Source organism: Protopterus annectens, chromosome 4.part0 (genome assembly GCF_019279795.1).
Source record: "Protopterus annectens isolate FY-2018-M chromosome 4.part0, PAN1.0, whole genome shotgun sequence".
NCBI classification, from domain to species: Eukaryota; Metazoa; Chordata; order Ceratodontiformes; family Protopteridae; genus Protopterus; species Protopterus annectens.
The window spans coordinates 1,174,126,557-1,174,153,382 of record NC_056733.1 but is presented as its reverse complement, the minus strand read 5'-3'; positions in this window follow the sequence as shown (position 1 = coordinate 1,174,153,382).

Sequence of the window (26,826 nt, the reverse complement as noted above, 5' to 3'; positions counted from 1 at the left end):
CTACCAGCTCCAGACCCAACTGAGGGAGCAGTATCCAAAGGTCCAGTCCCTGGCAATTCTGAAGACCCCATCAGCTCCACACCAGAGTTGGTACAGGCAATTGGTTCAAAAGAGGCGGACGACAGGGACTGCAAAGGTGCCTCACTGATGACCGACGAACCAGCAACTGGCAATAACTGAGTAACATCCTTTGCTGTGGACCTCGGAGGCCTGTCTGCATCCTTGCACCTCTTACACACCCCAGAAGCCAGAAAAAAATCCAAAGACATGTTATAATTAAACCTTTTTCCAAAATAGTAAAAGGCAAAGTTATATCTACGCCTAATAGTACATTGATTAAATCTAGCACAAAATGCACAATTAGCAACGTCGTGGTCAGGACCCAGGCAGGGAATACAGTAAGAGTGAAAATCCCTATGAGGTATTTGCTTCCCACAAGAAATACAATTATTAACTTTTTCTGACATCTGACTGGAGCAAGAAAAAGACCTCCCCAACAGGGTACTTATCTTATAAAATGAAAATCCTGGGATTAAATCCAAAAACAAACAGGAAGTGGCCAACCAGCATCAGTGAACTGCAAAGGGCATTGTATGGCAAGAAAGACTGGGGAAATGGCATCAGCTGAGGTCTTTATACCTTCTGGTTAAAAGCAACCTCAGCTGACGCCCGATCCAGACTTTGGGACTCTGGCCGATTGGGGGCTGCTGCTGGCAGGAAGAACCCTACAGTCATGACTGCAAGGACATCCGCAGATCTGTACTAAAAAGAGGATATAGGTCTAGGGGAACTTACCCAGTTAGCAAAGAGTGAAAAAAATCACATGGAGCTAAGCAACCTAAATGTGTATTAATAGAGTATTCTTGTAAAGGGTGTTTGCTCTACTAACAGTCAGTTATAATAGTTATCAGATTACAGAATTCCTGCATAATCATTATTCTAAACAAGTGATCATGAAAATGGAGAATTGTGTATGGGCTTGCTGTTTTTTCCTTATATTTTGATAGTAGTTTTACTATAATTTTATACAAAGAATCCTAGACATTCACAGTCTCCATTTCACATACAGTCATTTACATGCACTTTGTAATTTTTAAGGTTTCCTAAAATAAAGATATGAGCTCCACTACTTTTAGTGTTTATTTCATAAAGGACGGACCAGGAACAAGAACAGGATGTGTCAGTATAGATTTTCTGTGTGCTGTTACATCTTGAACAAGCAGAAATCAGATCTGGCAATAGACAGTCCATCACCAGTTTGAACCACTGATGATTAAAGGCATGACTTTAGGCTAGCATGCCAATACAGAGGGTGAGCACCCATTTCTGATTCTGTGTCTCAGGTTCAAATACGGAGCAGGCTAGCCAGAGGAACAAGAAGCACTGGGCAGCTTTATTCCTTTCAAATAGAAGGAGAAAAAAGAGGTAAACCAGAAAGCTTGAGTCAGGTCTGGTAAGAGGTAAACCAGAAAGCTTGAGTCAGGTCTGGTATCCCATCTATGACCCAGAGGGTGACAGGACTAATAAGAAAAACAGTACAAAGGATTAGTCCAGAGAAAATCACCTTAGCTAGCAGATCAAGAAGATTCGGTCTCCGATACTCTTCCTAGGGAAGAATAAAGATCCCTTATTGAAGTTTCAAGTAGTTTGTAGATGGATGAGTGTCCTTGTTCTGATTTGTCCATCCAGATATTTAACTGAATAAACTACTTGAAACTTCAACAAGGCATCTTTATTCCTCCCACAGGGAGAGAATCAGAGAAAGAGTCTCCTAGATCTTCTAGTTAAGGTGATTTTTATCTGGACTAATTCTTTGTAGTGTGTGTTTCAGGTAGAAGGTGGGGATGACTACCAGTCTCAGACCTTCAGTGGAGGAAACAGGCCTACTCCACGTTGCAGGAAAAGAAGACATGGGGGGGGGGGGATTTAATAAAGCCGACATTTTTTTTTCCATGTAGGCATCTCACTGCACTGTTTACAAGGCTATGAACATTTTTAGATTCATTAAGTGCTGCTGAGCGGTGCCCATGCACACACCAACACAGAAACTTCTGTGGCATGCAAATCACCTCATAAGCAGGTGAATGCCATGCAATTGAGGCAGGTAGAGGAATCCAGCAAGCAGATAGGCATCTTTTCAGACCCTGTGTCATTGTCCATAGTGTATGTGAAAAAAATTCCATGTACAGGAGTGTAGACAGACAAAAGGGGTTGTAAAAATGTAGATATATGGACAGAAATGTCATACACATACACATATGAGCAACACTATTATCCTGTATGTTAGAAAAATTAAAGGAAGTAAGTTAAATTATTTTTGTTGTAATAATCTGGGCATGTTTGCGCAGCATGCTGCAGTGAGCAAACATGCTTTATAGAAAAATAAAAATAAAATGGAAAACAATTAATATTATGCGACAGAACTGTATTACAAGACCTTGCATGGAGTCCCTACAATGGAGCATTGGTGCTATTGCTAACATGATAGGGCTATGAAGCATGTAGTTTCAAGGCTGTGAGCATGGATACCTATGCAAATAAGGTAGAGTTACTGAATAGAAGAAAGGAGTAATCATGTCCACATATCCCCTTCATGTAGGCTTAGACCCATGCTGCTGTTTACACAAGATGTAGGTTTCACTGGGGAGGGGGGGGGGTGTCCACTGACTTGTAAGCTCATTTCAGCTTAGGTGCCCATGTTTGCATGGCATGCTGCCGTGCTGAGCGAGTCTGAAAAAATGTATTTTATATTCACCCCCAGGCTAACCTCCCCAACCATATCCACCCTCTTCTCTAATCTCCTGGTCTCTGTTTCAGAACTATACCGCTAAGAGAATCTGCAGTTTTTTTTTTATTTCCAGCTTCCTTACATTGTCACCTCTACACCTGGCCTCTCAGTTAGTACCTATACATATAGGGGACTACAACCCTGCTAGGCACAGTTTTTTATAGTTTTCTTTTCTTTCTCCATCTTGACACTTGCTTTTATACTTAGTCTATATATCTTACCACTTAACTCTGTTGATTTACCTACTATTGTCAACCTGACTACATCATACTTGTGCACAATGTAACTGTATAAAATTGTAAAAGATGCAACTCTCACATTTGTATCTTATTCTGTAATTCTTTTTTGTATGTATTGGCTCATTCTAACTGTAAAAAATTGTAAACATTTTTTTATTCTATGTATTTAATTTTAATTTTCATGCTTATGTACTGTCTATGTAAATATTGCTGCTGTTATACTCCTTATAATAGCTTGTAATTGATTTGTGAAGCTTTTCGCCCCAGGCCTCTGCTGAAAATGGACATGTAGCCAGTCAGAGTCTCCCGGTCAACAAATGTAAAATAAAATAAATAAATACATTAGTTTTGACCCTTGTTTAAGCTAAAATAGGGCCATTAAATGATGTTAATTATATTGTAGGCAGGTGGAATGCATTATAGCTAGCCAATCACACATTCTGCACCTACAGCAGAGCTATATAAAGGATGCATACACCCTACATTCTGATTTGTCCCCAATACTCTGGACTATTGGAGTACAGACTTGGGAATTTTAACTGAGGGAATGCTACGGACTGCTACAGGTCTGCTTCATCTGTATGTGCTATATGCTGAAGTCAATGTTGCTGCTGACAATAGGCCTAGACACAGAAGGAGAAGAGTGTTCAGGCCCATGCTAACCTTCCAGGAGCTACATGATCTGTAGATTGTAGAGCACTACAGCATGGACAGGAACATACTACAAGAACTCACTGAGCTCTGACACCCTCAACTCAGACCCAGAGCCAACAGAGGGGAGCCCATCACAGTGGAAACAAAGATATGTGTAACCCTTAGGATACTAGCTACAGGTACTTTCCAAAGACTAACTGGGGACATGATGGGGGTCTCACAGGAATCAGCATCCAGGGTACTCCACCAGTTCCGGGATGCCATGCTACCACATGCCAGTGAGCACATTTCTTTTCCCCTCACCTTTGAGGCAATAGCCAGCAATATGCAACACTTCTACCATGTAGCACACTACCTTGAAGTACTGCGTGCCATAGACTGCACTCATGTACACATCAAGGCACCGCCCAGTGAGAAGGGTAGAATCTACGTCAACCACAAGGGATACCACTCTATCAACTGTCAGGTCATGTGCAATGCCCAGGGGATTATCCTGAATGTGTGCACTGGCAGCCCTGGCAGTTATCACAATTCCCATATCTGGCATGCATTACAGCTGTACCAGATGTTTACTAGGGGGAACATCCCACATGACCATTTACTGGGGTATGCTGGCTACGCCCTGGAACCATGGAGGATGACGCCCATCAGAAATGCACACACACCCACAGAAGAATGCCATAATGAGGCATGTGCACAAACTAGGAACATCATAAAGTATGTGTTTGGGCTTCTGAAGTCACAGTTCTGGTGCCTCGATATATTTGGTGGAGCCCTGCAGTACTCTCCAGCCAGATGTGTGCATATGTTCACAATATGTGCTATAACAAACAATATGACCCTGCAGAAACAGCTGCAGCAAGATCAGCAAAGGAAAGGGATACACAGCCCCCCACCTGTGCCTAGGTCACCACAGCCACAGTCACAAGAGGACTCAGAGGAGGAACCCCCTAATGATGTTCCTGTAGGCAGATGTAGGTATGCCCATGATGCCCTGGCTTTAGCTAAGAGACAGTGCATAGCACATTCACTGACAACTTAGGGCCCTAGGGACTGACAACTTACTCCTACTCACATACATATATTAAAATTGATGCCAGGCAATCCACACAACCTGTACCTATCCATGTATTGGCTGTGTACTGCTTGTATCAGAGTCAGCCCTGAACTACAGTTCTCTCAACTGCTGCATTTGCAGGGTCAGTCCCTAACCTACACACCACTTGTAAGTATTACTATAATATGGTATTGTATGTATGTATCTGTTGCATTTATGCAAGGAAATATAGTGGGCTATTTGGACAGAAGTAACATCCACATTGGACTACAGTTACCCAGTCCACTAGTATGTGTTCCCTAATAATCACTAGGCCTTGTGGTTGGAATATGCACTACATCAGTCAAGGGATATGTTAAACAGCAAGGTCACATGATATTTGGACTACTGTGTATCCCAGCAGATCATGTGCTGTTCTTTCCCCACACCCAACACGGCAGTTTTCCTATATAACTGCTTTAACAGTAAGCCATCAATGGCATATCAGCAGTCCAGGTAATCTCAGAGCAGTAACATAGACATTGATCACACATTGTATGTCTCAGTTACTGCAAGAATAACAACATACATATGTATGCTGTTGCTTGCGTGATGAATGACTATTCCCTGGCTGGCAGCTTGTGTGGCTCAGTGGACTAGGGAAGTTAGTCTGAGTGATGCTGTTGATAGTTCAAATCTGGAAGTATTCCCATATTTTGCATGTGAGGTATTATTATATTGGTGTTTTCAAAGACTGTTAGTATTTATGTGGTGTAACATTATGAACCTGTGTCACATATCAATTACATCAAACAGCTGGAGAATGCCATGGCCATTTTGAGTGGTGTAGTACTGCAGAAACAGGTACAGATGTCAATGTCTGTAGGTGTGGGCTGGAGTCACAGTATAAGTACTGACGGTCCGACTAGGCATGCCCATACACTTAGTTAAACTGAGCGCAATTTTATTGCCCCTTGGTCAAAATGACCTGGTATGTATAGATATGTCTATGCATACATACATATATGTATACATATATGTCTGCCACTATCTCCAACATACATGGTATATCTATCTCTATGTATTTTCAAATATATATATATATATATATATATATATATATATATATATATATATATATATATATATATATATACATATACATACACACACACACACACACACACACACACACACACTCACACACACACACACACACACACACACACACACACACACACACACACGTGTGTGTGTATCCCCCAGCCAAACAGCTGAGAATCCCTCATTGGCTATCAAACTGCAATGGTTATGCACATTTTGCATCTGTAAGTTACTGCTGGCTTCCAAATTGCCCTCTTCTACAAAGCCTGATGATGTCATCCACCTTAAGTCTACCAGCTGCCATTGTCGCATCAGACTTAAGTTGTGGCACATGTGATAAATATTGTGATCTCAAACTGCAAAGAACCCGCAGGTATGGCTAGTGCAATGGCCCAAAAACATAATAAACAAAAAAATAAAAGAGCCAGCACAACTCTGTGTGGAAAATAGTGTATTAAAAAATACACATCAATTAATTTATTCACATAAGACTCCAGACCTGCTTCGGCTACACAGCCTTCTTCAGTGAACAAAAACAAACCCCGCCAGCAGATGATGTATAAATACATACTTTAATTGGCCAATATATTAAACAAACCTCATTTAATTAATTAATTTAAAAATATTTATTAAGACCAGGTGGAAAAAACGCTCCTAGTTTAGCAATCCACTTTTTTAACTTCAAATTTAATATTTCATGTAAACCAGCCCTGTCTTGTGTTTTGTTCAAAATACAATCAATAATGGTAAAACTAAATGTACCAGTTTTATGTTTACAAATATGTTTGTATAAAACACTTGACTGTGTGTGATTCTTTATATCACTGATGTGTTCACTTATTCTCAATCTTAAAGGCCTGGACGTTTGCCCAACATAAAAGGCCGGGCATGTACAACTGGCCAGATAAATCACCCAACTAGTGCTACAGTTCCCAAAAAAAGTTAGATCATATACTATAGGTGTATCTTTACTACTAAAACTTTTCGTCTTAAGCACCCTAGGGCAATGAGAACAATGGTCACATTGGTTGCAACCATCCAATTTGTCACCAGTAATGGCTCTCTGACTGATATATGTATCCTGGACCTGGCAGCTTTTATAGCGACTAAATAGAGAACCCAAAGAGCGACGCTTCCGAAAGGAGTATGAACATTTCTCTCCCAAAAATTCACCAAGTGAACCCTCACCCTGAAGAATATTCCAATGTCTTGAGATTATATTCATGAATGAATATGTGTTCTTTCCATAGGTCATTACTAATCTGACCTGATTTTTATTGTCAGGAGGATCTCCTCTATACTTAAGTAGTTCGGATCTCTCCTGCTGGGTGGCAAACCGGCTAGCCCTACAGATGTCACCAATCCTGTATCCCTGATCTTTAAATCTGATAACAAGATCCTGTTCATAATGACTATATTTGGAGGGACTAGAACAAATTCTCTTAACCCAGAGAAATTGAGACTTGGGGATATTTCTGATGACATGTTGGGGGTGAAAGCTCGTAGCATGAAACAGTGTGTTATATTGGGGGAATTTGCAAAATATCTCAGTCTCTAAAGTATCCAGAGGGGCACATTTCACCAGAACATCCAAGAAAGTAATCTCATATTTATGCCAAGTAATCTTGAACTCAATACCCCATTTATTCTGATTTAGATATTCAACAAATTCCTGTAAATAAACTTCATCGGCTCTCCACACCATCCAACAGTCATCAAGATATTGCCTCCAAATTTCAATTTCATCCAGGTATAGGTTGTGACATTTATCATAAATGAATTGCTCCTCCAAATATGCCATAAACAGGTCAGCATATATGGGGGCAAAAGATGCCCCCATAGCAGTACCATGACCTTGCCATACACATTGCTTTTGAAAGTAAAAAACATTCTTGATTAAGGCATGTTCTGCCAAGCAGACCAAAACAGATTTAAAACCCGAACTGTAAAGTTCAACTCTGTCTAACCAATATTGAAGCACAGCTAGACCTGCCCAATGGGGGATACTGGTACACAGGGAGGTGACATTGAGGGTACATAATAGCCAGTGAGGTTCAAGTTGTGAATCTGATACTATACTCAAAAACTGAGTGGTATCTTGGATCCGAGCCTGTATGTGTGACAACAAAGGTTTCAAATTAGTGGTAAGGTATTCATAAAGGGGTTCAGTAAGTGAACTCCACCCTGACACTATGGGCCTCCCTGGAGGATTATTAGGATCCTTATGGGTTTTAGGAAATAGGTATAGGTATTGTTGTTTGGGTGGTCAACCTTAAGTTGATAACCAGTGTCTTTCAAAATGATGCCTTCATCAACTGCCATGTCCAAAAATGCATCAATCTCCAACTTAAATCTGGCTGTAGGGTCTAGGGGTATGATCCTATAATATCAATTGTCTGACAGTTGTTTTTGTACTTCTTCATAATATTGGGTCCAATCTTGGACCACCACTGCCCCTCCCTTGTCTGCCGGTAAAATTACAATATCCCTATTAGATTTGAGCTGATCAATACATTGCCTCTCTACTCTAGTGATGTAGTCTCTAATCAAATAATCTTTGCCAAGATGCAAATGTAAATCTTTCAACATGTTATTCTGGAAAATTGAAACAACTGGAGACATAGGTGGTTTAAAAGTGGAATCCTGAAACCTGTAAGGTCTGGGATCCACTTTATTAGGACCATCCTGAAAAAACAAACGTAAATTCAATAAACGACAAAAATCTATTACATCTTGTGCAAAGTTATGGTCAGGCACAAAAAAAAAACAGGCACAAAGCTCAAACCTTAATTGAGTTTTTTTATTTGTATGTCCGACAAAACCAACGAGGAGATGTTATGTACATTACATGTTGTTATTTTTTAACCATCACTTTCAGCATACTCTCTAAATCTGGAGGGACCCTTATGTTTCCTCCCCCCTGTTCTAGACCTAGATTTAAAGGGTGACCCATATTGTCACCTGGATTATGCCTCCTAGAAATGTGTGACCTATCTATATGGCCATCTTCCCCCTCAGTGTTTGTTGAAGTATCCTCACCTGAGGTAGCTGAGTCCCTATATCTCTTTTTCAAGATGGATTTTGGTCTTTTGAGTCAAAAATTGCCAAATTTTTGGTTAGGTGTCACAAATTTAACATTTTTATGAATATCAAATGGTCTGCCCTTATCAAAATTGTCCACATCCCTGTTAAATTTTTTTCATTTTTTATCTTTTAGGGTATTTTCCAACTCCAAAAGATCCTTACTAAGTTGGTTAAGGCAGGGAGTATAACAGGGAAGAGATTGATATTTTTGCACCCCTTTACTCAAATTCTCAACTTCGAGAGTCTGTTGTTGCATTACTGTCTCATAGTATGCAGCTAGTGCATTGACAAATCCCATCGAAGCTTGCTGTTGCACAGCAAGCCACTGGACTCATAATATCTAATCAGCCTGAGATACTAATGGCTGTACCTTAACCCTGAGTCCTCTGGCGATATTTGTAGCTGTTGATATACCTTGAAAAGGCATATATGCCATACATTGCTTCTCAGATTCTTCATCTCTTTGGTTAGTTTAAGAAAGGCCAGCTTGTACTCATGAACTGGATCATCCAATTCAGCCCCTAAGCTGTTGCTCAATGTGTGCGTACCCAAACCAAAAACACCCAAATCTTCAGTGTCAGAAGACATTCCTCTAATAATAGATGCCAGATCCATGGTCAAATGATCAGACTGAGAGAACAGAGAGTGATCCCCCTCTCTTTGCAAAAATTAGGAAATACTCAAGCAAACTAATTCCAAAATTCTTACTTCCAAAACACAAAAACAATCAGACCCATGATATATTAGAAAATATTATATACATATAAATGACCCATCAAAGACAAATAGAGCAGAAAAAACTCAGCAGCTCAAATGGTGGTGCTATAAATAGCCTCAGAAAGTGCTCAATATTAGATATTTATCAAAGGTGCAAGTTGCTACACACCAACCAAAAATAGCCTTTTAGTGGTATAAGAACACAGTAATCCTAGATGTTCAGTTCCTCTAAATAGCCTATAGCCTATGGGTTATACCCAAAATATGTCCAAATCGATATCCTGTGTCTCACCACATATAGCCAGATAATCTCCTCAGCTAAAAAGGTGGTAATATAAAAAAGTACCACCACAATCAACTTGTTCATCATATGTATACACAATAATAATAGAAATGATTTTATTGTAGACTATGGGTCCTAATGATTGTGCTCAGGAGTTATATAATAATACAAAAAAGGGGAGGGCCAACCTAAGTTCTCGAACGGACCACAAGACCACAGTCTGGCATAAACAATGACACCAAATGTGGTATAGTGCTTATCCTAGGGCATAAATATAAAAAACAAATAGTTCATAAATGCAAGTTCCAGATCCAACCCGCTGTTCATTGGACAGATATAGACATCAAAAAAAATGTAGTGACCCAACGAGTGTAGTATCAGACTATGTAATATTCATCTGAACCTATCTTTTGCTGTTATAAGTTCAAAAACCTAGATATAATAATGCATATTCACTCAATTCTAATACAAACTGTTGTTCAAATTGGCATGTAATAATAGTACCATAAGTACCAATAGTACCATAAGTAGATATTATAAAGAACACACCAAAAGAAAAATCCATAAATCAGAAACCTAAATGAATGGTGTCTACAGGACTGCAATCAGTTTCTCTCAGCATTTAAACAGATTGAACTCTACAGTTCTCTACAAAATGGTGTCTACAGGACTGCAATCAGTTTCTCTCAGCATTTACCTTAACCAACTTAGTAAGGATCTTTTGGAGTTGGAAAATACCCTCATTGGCTATCAAACTGCAATGAATATGCACTTTTTGGCCCTGTAAGTTGCTGCTGGCTTCCAAACAGACCTTTTCTACAAGCGCTGATGATGCCATCTACATTAAGACTACCAGGTGCCATTATAGCATCAGACATGTCGTGGTGCATGAAATAAGTATTGTTGTCTACAGTGTGTGAGATTGGATAGATAGGGGTTATAATCTCACTCTAAGCCACTTGGTGCACCCTTTGTGCTTGTGTGTATGCCCATATGGGATAAATATGATCACCTCAGTAACTTAGGGTGTTGCAGAATTTTATTTGTAGCAGGCATTGTGGCCCTCCAAGTGCTTGACCACAACTAGGCCTGCTGATGTCATTAAGCATAATATGTCCTAAAATGATAGTATTATCAGACATGAGGTGTGTTTCATGCATCATGTACTGTGATCTGTAGTGTGTGCCATTACATAGGTAAGTGTTCTAATTTGCATACAGCCAACTTGCACTATGTGTGTACCGTGCCTTGTCCTGTAAACAGTAATTGGAAGTGGTGCTATCCTCAATGTAGCCATGTTTGTGTGTGTGGCTTTTAGAGCATTTTACATCAGCTTATGAAACCATAGGACATTAAAACTTCATTGTAGTTAAGGATATGGACTAACCTTTGGGCAAGTGAGCTGCAGCATGACTAAGCACCTCAGCTGGTGGTCACTTAATGCTAACTCCAAACCATGGTGTAATGATATATCTTGATAGACACATGTACATACAAATACGCATAATGGGTGTCTGGATTAATGGAGCTGCTCCTTCAGCCAGCTATTGCTTGATTATGTGCCCTTCCAGTACTGAATGGCACCTGCAGTGTCTCCAGAAAATCATAGTGTTTCACAAAATCTGGATGTGTATCTATCTTTAATGAGTATGTATACACCACCTGCATTACCTTGAACACTGTCATTTTGAGGTGTGAAGATGTGGATGGATGTGTAGTCTGGTATGGCTGTGGTGCTGTCCAAAACCTTGAACCAGATGTCCTTGACTGCACACATCTGTATATTCTGGGGTGGGAACAAAGTCCACAAAGTGGGGCTCATTGTTGCCATACCCACCATGTAACAGCATAACCATGATGTTGTATAAAGATGACTAACTTTTCCCTGAACAGTGCATCTAAGATGCATTGTGAGGGGTATCAGCAGCCTTTGCTGGTACTCCAAATCTCAGGGCTGAGAGATGAAGACCATCACTGGTGAAGCATTGATGTCTGTCAAGCAAGGCATCCCAGGCAGACATGTAGTAGATCCCCTGACAATGACACCACAGACTAAGGCAATTATTGGTTTCCATCAGTTGTCATGTTTATGGAGCCATCATCCTAGGTGAGGGTCAACTGCAGCTGAAAGTTATACACATACCCATGAGAGACACAGACTGGCTAAGCATATTCATCTGTCTACATACAAGCCAATGACGTATGTCCCAAATTGTACACACTTGCAGGAACTATGATGCATACATTATGTTAACTGATATTCCTTGATTTTCAGCAATGTATGGTATGGCTTATTGTGTCAACTCACAGACAGCTATCTGTGATCTTTCCCATATGTTACCGCTTGACACAGACATCAGTGTGTCTCATGATGTAGTCACCTCTGGATAAGAAATGTGATTTTGTGTTTTGCCTTGGGTGTTTGACTGGTGAAAGAGTGGTGCATGCAGTATTATGTGTACTGTGCACTCCAGAGGCAGGATTTTCTGAGGTGTCTGCTTGGCAATGTGTCTGGTAAGGAGCTGCACACATGCAGGTGTGTGTGATGTGGGTGAATGTGGTGCAGGATGTAAGCTGTGCATTTTGGCATAATGCTCATTGCCATATGTAATGACTGCTGTTGGAGACACTATGGCAGCAAGGTTTGAAATGCAGTCACATGTATCACACGTTGTGTTTGTGTGTCATAGGAGTAGAGTGGTGGGAACACTCCCAACATCTCAGCAGCAGGTCTTGCAAAGTTAGGGTCATGCTGCCACAGCCTTGTGGTTGACAGCCCAATATACAGTGTTTGTAGGCACACCTTGCAGTGAAGATTTGGATGCCTGTGCATGCATAGAGGACTTGTTCAACTTTGCTGACATTACGTTGGCCTGGCAAGCCAAAACATGGCTACCGACTCTAACTGGTGGACCCCATTGAGTTTTAAAGTATGCAATGCATGATGGGAATATTACTAACTCTACCTACTATGGCCTGGTAAGGTGTTTGACAATATTAGGCCAGCAGGCCTTGCTGGAAACTGTGTAGGTTATCTACAGAGTATTATATCAGCTGGTGGATAAGCAAGTATCTGACAGTCATAATCTGGGAAGATAGCATTGGGAGACCTACACTGCAATGGTAGCAGTCACTGGTGGATTTCAACAGACATCATTAATGGTGTACCCCTTCTAGCTATTTCCTCTGTGCCTTCAAAGCCACTGTCAGTGATCTCTGACTGACTACATTAGTGGTGGCTGCATATCAGGAGCTGTCACTGTATCCCACACAGAACCAACAGTTATCCAGGATGGCCTGAGGCACACATTCAGTTGCTGTCTGAGCCACTGACAAATACTAGATGCCAATGACTGCACAATACTATCCTTTGGAAAGTCATCCACCCATGGAAAATATAGTAGTGTCCGCACACCACACAGAGTTGAGCGATTACTCATGGACTTATGGACACAGAGAGTAATGTAGCCTTTGACTTTCACTGGTTGTTAAGATGTGGGGATGCATTCAGTTTTGTACAACCTAAACAGAAAGGTATGGGATGTAAATTCCAGACTGTCATTGCTATACTGAATGTGGCAGTCATCACACCTATTATTGTGTGCAATGGCACCCTTGATATATCACTACACAGGCATATCTTAGAACTGTAGCAGCCACACAGGTTCCATGGTACACCAATACACATTGTAGATAACATGTCCTATGGAGTCCATGTCAAGACCGTATATGTGTAGTCTGTCTCATGAATGCCTTGGAGGGGATGTGTATAACTGCCATACAGGGAGGTGCATTTTCCACTGTGTACCTCCTGCATATCCATGACAAGATTAACATGTCTTGCCTGTTCCACATGCCTACATGGTCACTGTGGTATAAATAGTAAATGCTGGAGAGATAGGTATGTAACACAGACACTACACCCTATATGTAACAGCCCCCCCATGCATATGAAGCACATATCTGCTGTGACACACATCATGTTCAGGTTAAACAATGGGATGCAGAACAAGACAATCATAACTGTTGTTGGACAAATGTCTGTATTAAACACAGGAAATTTGTAGATGGGTCATCTTCAGCACCACATCTTGTAGATGTGTTTTTTCCCAAAACTCTGGTGACACTTATCAAGGGTATCAAACCTTTTCACAGATTAGAGATGCATGAGTATGCTGAATGATGCCATTGTCCTTGTTAGCCTGTTATACACATATGGACCTATGGAGCCATGCACCTATAGTGCTCTACCTTGCTGAAAAAAATATTTCTTCTGTGCTGACATTCTATCATGTGCTGTGATGTTTATGGCTTTATTGCCACTGTGTATCCATAGGTGTCCCCAACAGAATCCTGAAACAGAAACATAAACAGGTCCATGACACACCTTTCATTGTGTAAGCATACAGCCATTACAACATCATACAACATAAGGTACACAACATTATGTGGCTTACTCATTAGAAATGTCAGCATACAGTATCTGTCAGTAACCACTTCAAGTGGCATGGCAAAACAACAATGCATTACACAAGTATATGTTAATTTATATAGTCACCCTGTGCATCAGACACATAGCTTCATTTCCCTGCATCAGTGACAAGGATGACAGCGATGTTGCACAGGCATCATCACTTGCACAGGGTGTTGAGTGGGGGTGCAAGAGGTCTAGTCTGACCCAAAATGTTGACAGCATGTGTGTGAGTCAGGAAAGGAAGCAGGCAAATGGCCCATGTAAATTTGCCGTGTGTGTCTGTAGGTGACCTGCATTTGACAGTGGTGTGTGAGTATGCGTGTACACAGTCAAGCTCAGTGATAGCCCTATATGTGTGTATGTTGGACAGCTTTAAACCATGCATGGTAGAGCTGACAGTTCACCTTCTCTGTCACTGAACAAGGGAACTGGTTCTGCTAGGAGTTGCACTGGCACCTCCATGCCCAAGGTCAGAAGTGGTGCTAGTACCTGACACTGACTGCTGTCTGCTGGGACTGTGTCCTCCACAGGAATGCCTAGGATCATGAGCCCATGGTCTGCCACATCTTGGTGTGGACAGCACACTCCCCTCTGTAGCACTGGATATACTGCCACTACAGGAGCATAATTGTACATGGCCGCATGGACTCTTAGCAAATGGGGTTGCTGCTCTACATCCACAAGTCTGACTTTCAACTCCAACCAGATGTTCCAGCACACACACACAGTGCATTCCAAGACAGATAGTGTGCAATCTCTCTCAGCCTACCTTCTTTCCACTGCCTCAGTGAACCAATCCAGGGTGTCAGCAATGTGATGGAGGCAGTCACAGATGTCAGACCAGACTGTGCTGCACCCATAACCCTAAGCATACATCTGGAATACCTTTCAGAACATGTCTGTGTCTCCATGATGGCTTAAAACATGCACCAAGTGACCTGTGATGTGACACCTACAACACATGGTGGACAGAGATCAGGCCTCCTACAAGCACCCCTATCAATCCACTTGTGTGGAACCTCACCAGCTGTCTGGTTATGGCCAGTGTCTACAATAATTGTAGCCATAGTTGCCACACTTTCCTGTTCAATGTCCCCACCCTGTGAGTGTCCACTTTATGTGGCCTCCGGGGACTGGGTATGTGTAGACATACTGACTGTGTGCGGTAACAATGAGGGCAGAAGAGGGATGTCAACATCTGGGACAGATTCATCCCATGAAACCACCACCTGTGCCTTACTGTGGCCACCATCATCATCAGAGTCTGATGAGACACTGACATCAGGTTGTGTATGGGACAGACACCAACCCCCCCGGTCACCTGTGATAAGAAAGGAAAATGCAGTACATTAATACCTTCACTATTATGCTCTGCAGTACTATGCTGCAATATATGTAGAGCTCTATACACTGTTGTCACTATTACAGACCTGTTGAAAACACAACCTCATATAGTAGGAGAAGAGGACATTACTTTTCCCACAAACAGCTGTAGTTATTTGTAAATAAAAGCTCTTTATACAGCAATCTCATCAGCAACAATGAGGTACACTGTTGACATTTGTGAATATCTGTGCAGCTGACAATCATGCTGACAGCACAGCAATTCAGCCAGTAGGCCTGGGATGACACTTTAGGGATTACATTGCTGTAAACCTACATCTATAACAAAACAGTGGCATGCTTACCAGGAGCAGGACCATGGCCTTGTCTGATAGCAAATAGACTTGTGAAAAGTTGAGGGAGAGGTAATGTAGGTACCACCACATGTTGCACCATAACAAGGTAATACATCCATATATCTCACATGTACAGTAGCTGCTGTGTTAATTGTTATATTGGTCATAATCTGAGCATGAGAGTCAAACTGCAGTTAAATCCTCCCCACCAAATAACAAAGATCTGACACCCATGCAAAAGTGTGTGCACCCTGACACGCTGAATGCTACAGTATTGCAATGATGATCAAACTAAGCTTACCTGCACACTTCTCTACCATGGAAACTGTGGCACCCACATCCACAAGGTACAGTGTGATGGATGCCTGGGAGCTCTCATGTGTGCCTAGATTCACCAGGAATTCCTCAGTGGCTGAGAGTTGTTGTTCCACTGCAGGACCTCCCCCAGTGATGCTACAATCCCTGGCTACATCTGGTGCTCTACTGCATACAGCATTGATCATGTCCATTGAGTTGAGTCAAACCTGCTCATATGTCCTGCTCTGATGACCTGTGGCATTCACATCACATGCAAGGTCAACTCACAATGCTGCCTGCTGTTCCCTGTTTTCCTCCCCTTGGACAGTAGGAGTTCATGGTGTTGCTGGAGACCTTCCAGTATAATAGCATTCTCTGCATCCATGAAAAGGGGCACAGTATCTTGGCTACATGTTTCCTGAAAGACAACAAAATGGGAACAAATGTCAGGATCACAAATGTGGAAGTACACTATGTAGAGATACAGTAAGAACAGAATGACTGGCAGTATCCACTGCTTGATCACACATGTCATATTCCACAGCATGCAAACATACTAAACATTTTGATACAACTAAGATACTAGTGATAGTCAGCTATTCCCGTATGTGCCATGACAGATATTGTTGCATGATCATACAACCAGCACTGGAGTCTATTGTAGTGTATCCCCTAGGGGCAACCACCTGGTAATATGTCAAAACAATAGTGCCAAACAAATAGCAGTGTGCTATTACAACCACTATAAAGGGACAGTCCCACAAGACCAGTGTGCCACATTGACAAAAAACATTCCACCCTTGATGTATTGTACATCCTCTGTAGGTGTAGCAAATCTGGAGATCAATGATATGCCATTATCACAGTTTTAAGAAAGGCTTAATGCTGTAATCCCTATTCCCTGTAAGTATATTCACACATCTGCGTCTTGATGGAGTGCAAAACTCCTCTGTTGATATGTGGTGATATTTAAGTTTTTGCAAATGAGTGTTCTGTGTGCAGAAAGTCTCATACAGAATGATTTCCCATAGCCAGGAAGATTGCCTTTTTAACATACTTCTCATTAGCAGGTGATTGCCTCTTAACCAATCTTGTGGTTCTGAAATGCTAATTGCAGCTAACACAGCTGATTTGCACTATCATCAGCAATGACATGCAACCACTATACAAGATCTAAGGCCTTCATGTAGATTAGAAGCCCTTTCTGATATGTTGTGCTGGACATTACTTGGGTGAGGAGACTACATCATCACAGAGGGTAGGTCTGTAGCAGCTACTTTTATATAGAGATGTGTGTGTTACAGGTTGTAGCTGCTGCTGCAGGTAATAGGCATAGGCAGGGAGTGTTAATACTTTGGATGACAGCAAGCTGTAGGAGTAACTGTGGGAGCTATGTCAGCTTTGTTTTAAAGGCAGAGCCAGAGTGAGGGAACCCATTCCACTCTAATTAAGGCATGTGTTTAAGGTAAGTATGTTAGGAACCAGTATCATTCACAGAGTACTAGGCTACATGTTTGTTGTGTCCTTGAGCAATATAGGGGATAAATATAACATTATGTCCACCATTTTGACAACTGTCAGGCCATGTGTTACAGTCTGGTACTCATTTGGAATGTGTATCCTGGTAGTCCTTGTTACAATCAGGGGCTTCGTATGTGTATGTTAGTTGTGCAGATGTGCTGACCTGCACTGTGAGTTCGAAAGGATTATGTACTGCACTGTGATATCAGTGGGCCTCATTTGCATTACCTGTGTTAAAATCCTATGTGAATGCATATTAATGCATGACATGACACTTTATGCACTTATAGTTTTGCTATAGGGATATGTGAAGTGTGTTCCTATCCTCAGGCCTGTGACTTCCATCAGTGAAAATTAGACATTTCATTTGAAATGCATTGTGTGGATGAAGAGTGCATGACTCAGTCATTAATTCTGCAGTAATGTAATTTAAATGCTACACACCACTGGATTTGAACCCTGGACTTTGTGCAGAAAAATGTACTGTTTGCAAGGAATTTAATAGAGAGAGCTACTGAATCACTGTTGCAACAGGTGCATTTGCAAGATATAAGTACACACATACAAGCTGTGACATACTTTTTTACATCCATCATTATGTGCATGGGTTTATATGGATGTATTTCTGCACCAGGATCCCAGTTGAACGTGTATTTTGCCAGTAATGCCTTAGCAGGTGTATTTCTAAATGTTGCTGATAAAAGGGGACATGTATTCACTATTAGAGACCTCACTTACATCCATTATTCTATGTTTGGATTTCTAGTGGTGTAGACTTGCACCAGACTCCAAGGTGCACTTCCATTGTTTCCATTACTCTTTAAGCAAGTTTGCATGATGCGGCATGATGCACAGCTCTGCTAAAACATGCTTCATGACTATAACTTGCAATTACTGTGTCTTGCTTAAACTGCCTGTTTTAACTAACAGCTGTGTGGCATGGAAAGTTAATGCAGTGTCCTACGGGTGCGATGGTCTTGGGTTTGAAATAGGGGACAGGTGTTTATTTTGTACATGTTTATTATCATTTAAAACACATATATCAATATAGCTCTATTTAGCTGAGCATGGTGAAGCTGCCCAATGTGCAGCATTGGGCAGCGTCATGCAAGAAGGATATAAAGAAAAGAAAAATGGGGAGATAGGAAAGTGATGAAATGGGGTCCAAGCAGGGGGAAAACATAGTGAAAGGCAGGTAGGTATGTGCAGGTAGGGTGTAAGAAAGAACCATAGGTATCCATTTCTTGTACAGCAACAATTCTGCACTTTGACAGACTTTGTAGATGACTTTGGACTCTCACCCCCAGAGAGAGGGTTGAGGACAACATAATTGCATTGTTAAGCCTATTGGACCAAATTATGTGTGTCCATTGAACATGTGTGCAAAATGTAGAGCTATGTATGGGACAATTTTTTTTTAGGGGGGCAGGTGCCCAATTTTTTTTTAAGGTGGGAGTGGAATGTTGGGGAATGGACATAGCACATGTGGAGGAGGTAAGTTGGGTAAGTGAGGAAGCTTTTGCAGACAGACAAGACAGACAAAACAGCGACAGGGGTGGTGTGTGACACAAGAGGGGGGTGAACACCATGGATGGGGAGGCTGTTGTGGAACCTCAGTCCAATGGGCCTCCACAAGGTAGCAGCATGACTCACATCCCCACCCATGGGAATGTCAGCACTGCTCCAGCACTGCCCGAAGGGTGGCAGCGATGGAGGCTGGGCTCCAGGTGAGCCTGCCCCACCAGAGTGGCCATCAGGCTCTTCATCTAATGTAGGCATTGTCCAAACCCACGGTAGATGATCCCGCACACCGAACCTGGCAGTTCATCATGGGTGACAACGCCCCCTCCACCACTGGTCTCAGAGGGGCACCTGGCCCTATCCCGTGGGGCAGGACTACCCAAAGCTACAGGTAGTGCAGGGGCAGCAGAGGGGGCACCACCAGGCTGGGTTCCAGACATGCTGGGATCCGGTGCCACGGCCAGAGGATCCAAGGTAGGCAGATCACGAGGAACCCACAGACCTTGACGCACTGTAGTAAAGTAGTTATAACAATAAGTTAACGTTAGTAATAACCAAGCCAATGTTAGTATTAACAGAATGGAACATAATATTTATTAATCCAAATAAATATTAAGGTATATTATGTGTACCACAACATTAAGTAACATAACAGTAAGTATGTTAACAGCAAGCCAGTATGAATTAAACCATAAAGCCAACAAAACAGTTTAACAAAATATGTTAATATTAAATCATAATAATAAATAGCAATAATAAATTAAAGAAAATAATGGATGGGGAAAGAGAAAAACACACCATTAGTTAGCTTGCAGGTAATATTATTACATAGAGTACTACTACATACTTCTACAGGTGTGCAGTGTCAGTTGTGAGTACAGTGACTACAATTATTCTATAGTTGATGTAGCAAGTACATACCTCTCAAGGTGTTAGCATGGGACTGCCAAGCACTAACAAATGCAGGTACACAATTCCTCAGAACAGTTTCACATAATGTGGACTTACATAATTACCAATGTGTTCTGTATATGGATTTGAAAGTATATTGCATTCCAAGTAATAATTTATCTGGTAATCATGGAACAGACAGATCAGACAGTTGCAATTACATTATGAAAAATCATGACAGTTGATAGGTATGTTTGTGTACATTAAGTAAATTAGACAGCTGTCATGCCTTAGTTGGTAGGCATGGGAGTAGAACCCAAAAGCTGTGACTGCAGGGGACAACTGCAAGTAATGTAACAACTGACTGCAGCATTTTAGAACAGACATTGCAATGTATACAGCCCTACTGCAAATATTAAGACAGATGTATTTAGGAAAACACAATGCTGCTTAACACTTTATTGGTTTTGCTGTTAATTATCTGTGAAGTCTGCACATAATATCTGCCCATAAAGTGGTCTACCTCACCAATATACCTTTTGTTCCTGGAGTGGGAGGAAAAGAGAGCATTATGTGACTGAAACTGGCCTGGAGACAGCCTTGAATCATACTATGAGTTGAGCAATACATTTTTCAGGCCATTACTTTTGCATTCTACAGCTATATCAGTTTTACACTTGACTGCAGTGACATTAGAACACACATGCAATGAATACATCCCTACTGCAAATATTAAGACAGATTTATTTAGAAAAACACAATGCTGTTTAAGTCTACACACAACATCTGGCCATAAAGTGGGCTACCTCACCCCATATACCTTTTGTTCTTGGAGCAGGAAGACAAGAGAGCCTGGTTAAAGGCTTACTATGCCTGCATATTTGAACTGTTTCTTTCTGAAATTGGTGCACCTTGTTTTCTGTAGCATAGACTAGATTCAGGCCTGCTGAATCTAGCTTTGTTTATATAACTTGAGCACTAATCCAGGCCATCTTTTTTAGAGAAGATTTCCCTGTACTCTAGTGGCAGGAGTGTGCAGTTAGAACTTGTCTGATTGAAGACTGCTGGAACAGGGCTCAGTTTTGAGCTTTTTTACTGGTTAATTGGTTAATTTGTTTAAATCAGTTTATTTGTTTGCTATTGTTATATTAAAAAAAATTGCACTTTACTCGTCTGCTTTTACTGTATTTGTGTTTCTTCCTACTTTATTACTTTATTTTGCTTTTGCTCCCTGTTCTTAAAAATACTAAATTCCATGTATTCTTCTGCATTTATTACTGCTTGTTAGAAGCCTGATTAAATTGTAACTGTTACTCTAAGCCTTTTGGTTTAAGCACTTGGCTTCAGTCCAGTTGTCTTATATTAAGAAGGTTTGTGGTCTGCACTCTTGTGGCAGGACAGGTAGCTTACATCCTTCTAAGTTGGGAGTTGCTGATTGAAGGTTTAGTGTCTGTTATTCTAAAAGTGTCTTAGTTCTGGTTTAAGCACCTGGGCTTCAGGCCAGTTATTTTACATTAAGTTGGTTTGTGGTCTACACTAGTGTGGGAGGAGAGGGTAGATTCTGCCATTCTGAGCTGGGAATTTCTGGTTAAAGGCTTATTGTGCCTGCTTTATTGTTTCTGAAATTGGTGCACCTTGTTTGCTGTAGCATAGACCTGCTGAATCTAGCTTTGTATAACTTGAGCACTAATCCAGGTGATTTTTTTTTGGAGAAGGTTTCCCTGCACCCTAGTGACAGGAGTGTGCAGCTAGAACTTGTCTGATTGAAGACTGCTGGTACAGGGCTCAGTTACGAGCTTTTTTATTGGTTAATTGGTTAATTTGTTTAAATCAGTCTGCACATTTGCTACTGTTATATTTTTAAAAAATCTAGCTTGTTTTCCCACCTTTCCTGTTACTAGAGTAGTCCAGATACAGATTTGATGTATTCAGGACTGTATTGTAGTTTCTGAGTTCCCCAGACCTTTCTGTGCTAGAGGGAAGCCTCTCGCCTTATCATTGGGAGTATTAAGCACTAGGTAGCCTATCAACCACAAGAGGAGTGGTTTCTAGCTCCCTTTTAACTTTCTGCTTTAAAAGCAAATGTTTGTACTTGTCTGCATGCCATGCAGCACCACTAAGCTAGGGTAAAGTATTACCAGTGCCAGAAAGTCTGCTCTTCAATTTTTCCCTTAGATCTTGCTAGTTCTCTTCTCTCTTGCATTTAACTAGCTTATTCACCTAATGCTTCATCTGGCTTCTTGTAGCAATTATTGTAGCACACATAAGTGCTAACAGCACTAAATGTCCTATAAGGAAGCAGCTCCAGTACTTATTAATAATGACTATCCCACATGGCATGTCTAAAGGTCAGTTCCATGTGATTTCTCCAATTAATCTGGTGAATATGGACATTCTGAGGCAGTGTAGCAACTGCTTCATGCACACAGACAACCCTCTCATCTTACCTCCCAACACTCAGACTTGTGAGAGATACACTTATATCCAAACTGGAAGACATGCACTCTCCAGCCAAGACCAAGAGGAGAAGGTCAACACCTGCACCACACCACATGGAACACATAGCCCTCCAGAACATCCACAATCACAGCTCTCACATAAAAACAGAAACCACACACCCTCCTTAGCAGAGGCTCTCAACAGAAATCTGCCCAAACAGCAGAGACCTCCAAATCAGAAATGCATTCAACCACCACAACACAGCACAAATCACAAGACACATAGCTCACCTACACAATGTGACTCTCAACCTAAGCTCCTAAGGCAAAACAGCTTGTCCAATACACTAATCATATGTGACTCGATAGTGAGGCATACTGATGTTCCACTCACTAGGTTGAATAAGGAGAGGGTAATAGTCAGCTGTCTGTCGGATGCCAGGATCTGACACATAACACACACACTCAGGTCACTCCACAACAAGTACAAGTATGACTCTGTCATTGTCCATGTGGGTTTGAATGACATGAGATGCACCTCTCTGGAATACATGAAAAGAAACATAAAGGAGCTCTCAGATTATGTGGCCCAAGCAGGTATGACCCAAGCCCTGAGCAGCACCCTACCATCTCCCAGAATGATACCGCAGTACAAGCAGAAAATGATTGACTTCAACAATTGGCTACATTTCTGGTGTCATTCTAAGGAGATCCAGTATCTGTCTGCTTGGGATGACATGACTGACAGACCTCGATGCTTTGCCAGAGATTGCCTGCATCTGTCACCCCTAGGTTTCCAGATACTGGCAAGGCTCTTGCCACCCCTATAGTGCCTTTTTTAGGCAGTGTTCCAAAGACCAAATTATCACCATAACAGCTATAAATAAATGCAATCTGAGGGTCATGCTGCTCAATGCTAGAAGTCTAAACCTCAAGATGCACTCTCTCAAAGCACTCTTCAAAATGGAGAACATCTATATTTGTGCTGTAATGGACACCTGGTTTAAAGCAGCAGAAGACATCTCTGCACTACCAGGCTCATTCCACACCTTTCAGCCCCAGAACATGGACCAAAGCTCCAAAGGCGGTGATGTCTCCATATTCATAAAGGATATGCACATCTCCAGACTAGTAGCCCAGCATAACACATCAGAGATACTTCAGGTACAACAAACAGTGGGTAAGATGGTAATTCAGGTCATAGCCTGCTATAGGTCCCCAACCATGTCCCAAGACTCTCACTCAATGTTTCTAAGCACCCTAGAAACTATTAGGGTCCAACCCAACACTTTCATACTGGGTGACTTCAACTACCCCTCCATCAACTGGGAAAACTACTCATGCACCAATACACTTGCCCAAAGCTTCCTGGAATTCATTAATTCCAATGCGCTGGACCAGCTCATTCTTACCCCCACTAGAGGAAGCAACATCCTTGACCTGTTTATTACTAACATGGGCAACCATTGCTCAACACCAATAGTCAATTCCTCCCTGGTTAGATCCGGCCACAAATTAATTACCATGGAAATCCACATCTCGCCCACACCACCAGCAAAGGTAATCACCATAAAAAACTTCTCTTTAGATGATTTTGGGCTTCTAAAAATAGAGGTGGCTAACTTCACAGCACCCATGCAAATGGAAAATAGGTGCATGACTGCCGAATCATACACCAATGCACTGTGCGAACACGTATATAAATGTATGGAACTAGCCATACCCAACAGAACCAAGACGTTCTCATCCAAAAAAGGAAGCCAATCTGGTGGTCCCTTGCCATTAACAAACTTTACAACAGAAGGAAGAAACTGTTGCAGAAAAAGGTGAAGTCCCAAGACTGGAAAAACTCCTTTATTAGCCTCAACAAAAAGTTGAGATCCCTCATCAAAACCTCTAAAGCTAGCTATGAAGGCAGAATTGCGGCAGGCACTAAATCAACCACAAAACATTCTACAGTTATATCAAAAATCTCCATGTCAATACCCAGATTTGCTCTGAGTTACTGCACAATGGTACTTCCTATACTGAGCCAACAGATATTGCCAGCATACTGGCTGACAGATTCAGTGCCAACTTTACCCCTCCCCCCAAAGGACCAATCACAATACCGGAAGAATGCCAGGCACCCAGCATTACTGCAGCACAGGTTAAAGCTACATTGTCCAAGGCCAAGAATACAGCTTCCATGGGACCTGACAATATCCCTGGCTGTGTGTTACATGAACTACAAAGTGAACTGGCACCACACCTGTGTGCCCTGTTCAATCACAGCTTCACCTCATGGTTTGTTCCTACAGAATGGCACACTGCTACAGTCATCCCTCTCCATAAAGCAGGAGCAACTACAGAACCTTGGAATTATCACCCCATTAGCCTGATGAGTCTGATATGTAAGGCTATGGAGCACATCATCATCATGGACTTAATTAACAGGGATATAGGGAATCTCCAAACTCTGGATCCCATGCAATTTGGTTTTGTGAAGGGTATATCATGTCTGCTCAACCTGGTTGACTTCTTTGAGTCAATCACCAGAGGTGTGGATAAGGGCAAAGCAGTTCATACAGCCTACCTCAATCTGGCCAAGGGCTCTGATACCATTTCCCACTCAAGAATTATTGATAGACTCACCAAACTAGGCATCAGCTCCTATATCACTAGATGGGTTGCAAAGTGGCTCACAGATTGAGCCCACAGTGTGAAAGCAGCAGACTCCAAGTCAGACTGCCGACCAGTTACGAGTGGAGTCCCACAGAGATCAGTCCTGGGTTCTCCCCTGTTTGGCATCTACATCTCAGAAGTCCAGGCCAAAATGGAGGGACACTGGCTGACCAAGTTCACCAATGATTGCAAGCTAGGAGCCATTATTAACTCTCCAAGTGATGTAGACATGCTACAGAAAGGCCTCACTGAGACCAACAACTGGTGTTGAAACCATGGCCTTAAGCTTAATGCCAAAAAATGTGTCGTCATTACCTTTGGGAAAAACTCCGTTCTCACTAATTACCACATTGATGGTAGCCCACTGAACACTGAAGGTGTTATAAGAGATCTGGAGATACAGGTTGACAGAAGCCTCTCCTTCGACCACCACATTGACACTGTGGTCAGAAAGTCCTTCTATGTGGCACATCTCATTATCAAGGGTTTTGCATCCAGGAAGAAATACGTCATCATCTCTCTCTACTCTTCCCTCATTAGACCAATCATCGAGTATAATGCCCCATTTGGCATGTTCCTCACTGAACACCTGCAACAGCTGGAAAGGCCACAAAAGTACCTCACAAAGAGGATCCTAGGCCTTAAACATATGCCCTACATGGACAGACTCAAATAACTCCAGCTTTTCTCTGTCTCATATTGTGTATTAAGAGGCAATCTCTGTTTGACTTACAAAGCCATGTCTGACACAGCCCTGTTAGAAATGTTACACCTAAAGAAATCTCAGTCTCTCTGCACCACACGCTCCAGGGACCTCAACCTCATTACCACAATCAACAAAACATGCTGGAGGGACAAGTTCATAACCCAGAGACTACCCATGCTCTGGAATAGACTTCCCATATATGTAAAGCAGAGCACCTCACTGTCTCTTTTCAAGAGAAATCTTGATGAGTGGATGAGAAATAGAAAGTTCACCCCAGGGATCAGTCCAGTAGCTCTACTTGATAGAGGCACTGGGAACTAATGGCAGCATGATGCCAGTGCACATTTATGGGCTAGGCTTGCAAAGGCTCCGGGGCCGTTGGCCTAGTACACACCTATGAAACTATGTGGCAGAAATTGGCCTGGAGACAGCCTTGAACCCTACTATGAGTTGAGCAATTCATTTTTCAGACCATTACTTTTGCATTCTATGGTCATTACATTTTTACACTTGACTGCAGCAAACTACCATACACATGTAATGCATACAGCACTAGTGGAATTATGTTATGACATCACAATCCTGCTTTACACCTTTTTGCTTACTGTTATTAGTATTGTTTATTGTTTATTGCAATACAGTTGTTATTTTTTTATTGCACTACAGTTCTAATTGCCCATTTATTGCACTACAGTTTTTATTTTTTATTCTTTATTGTTTATTGCACAAC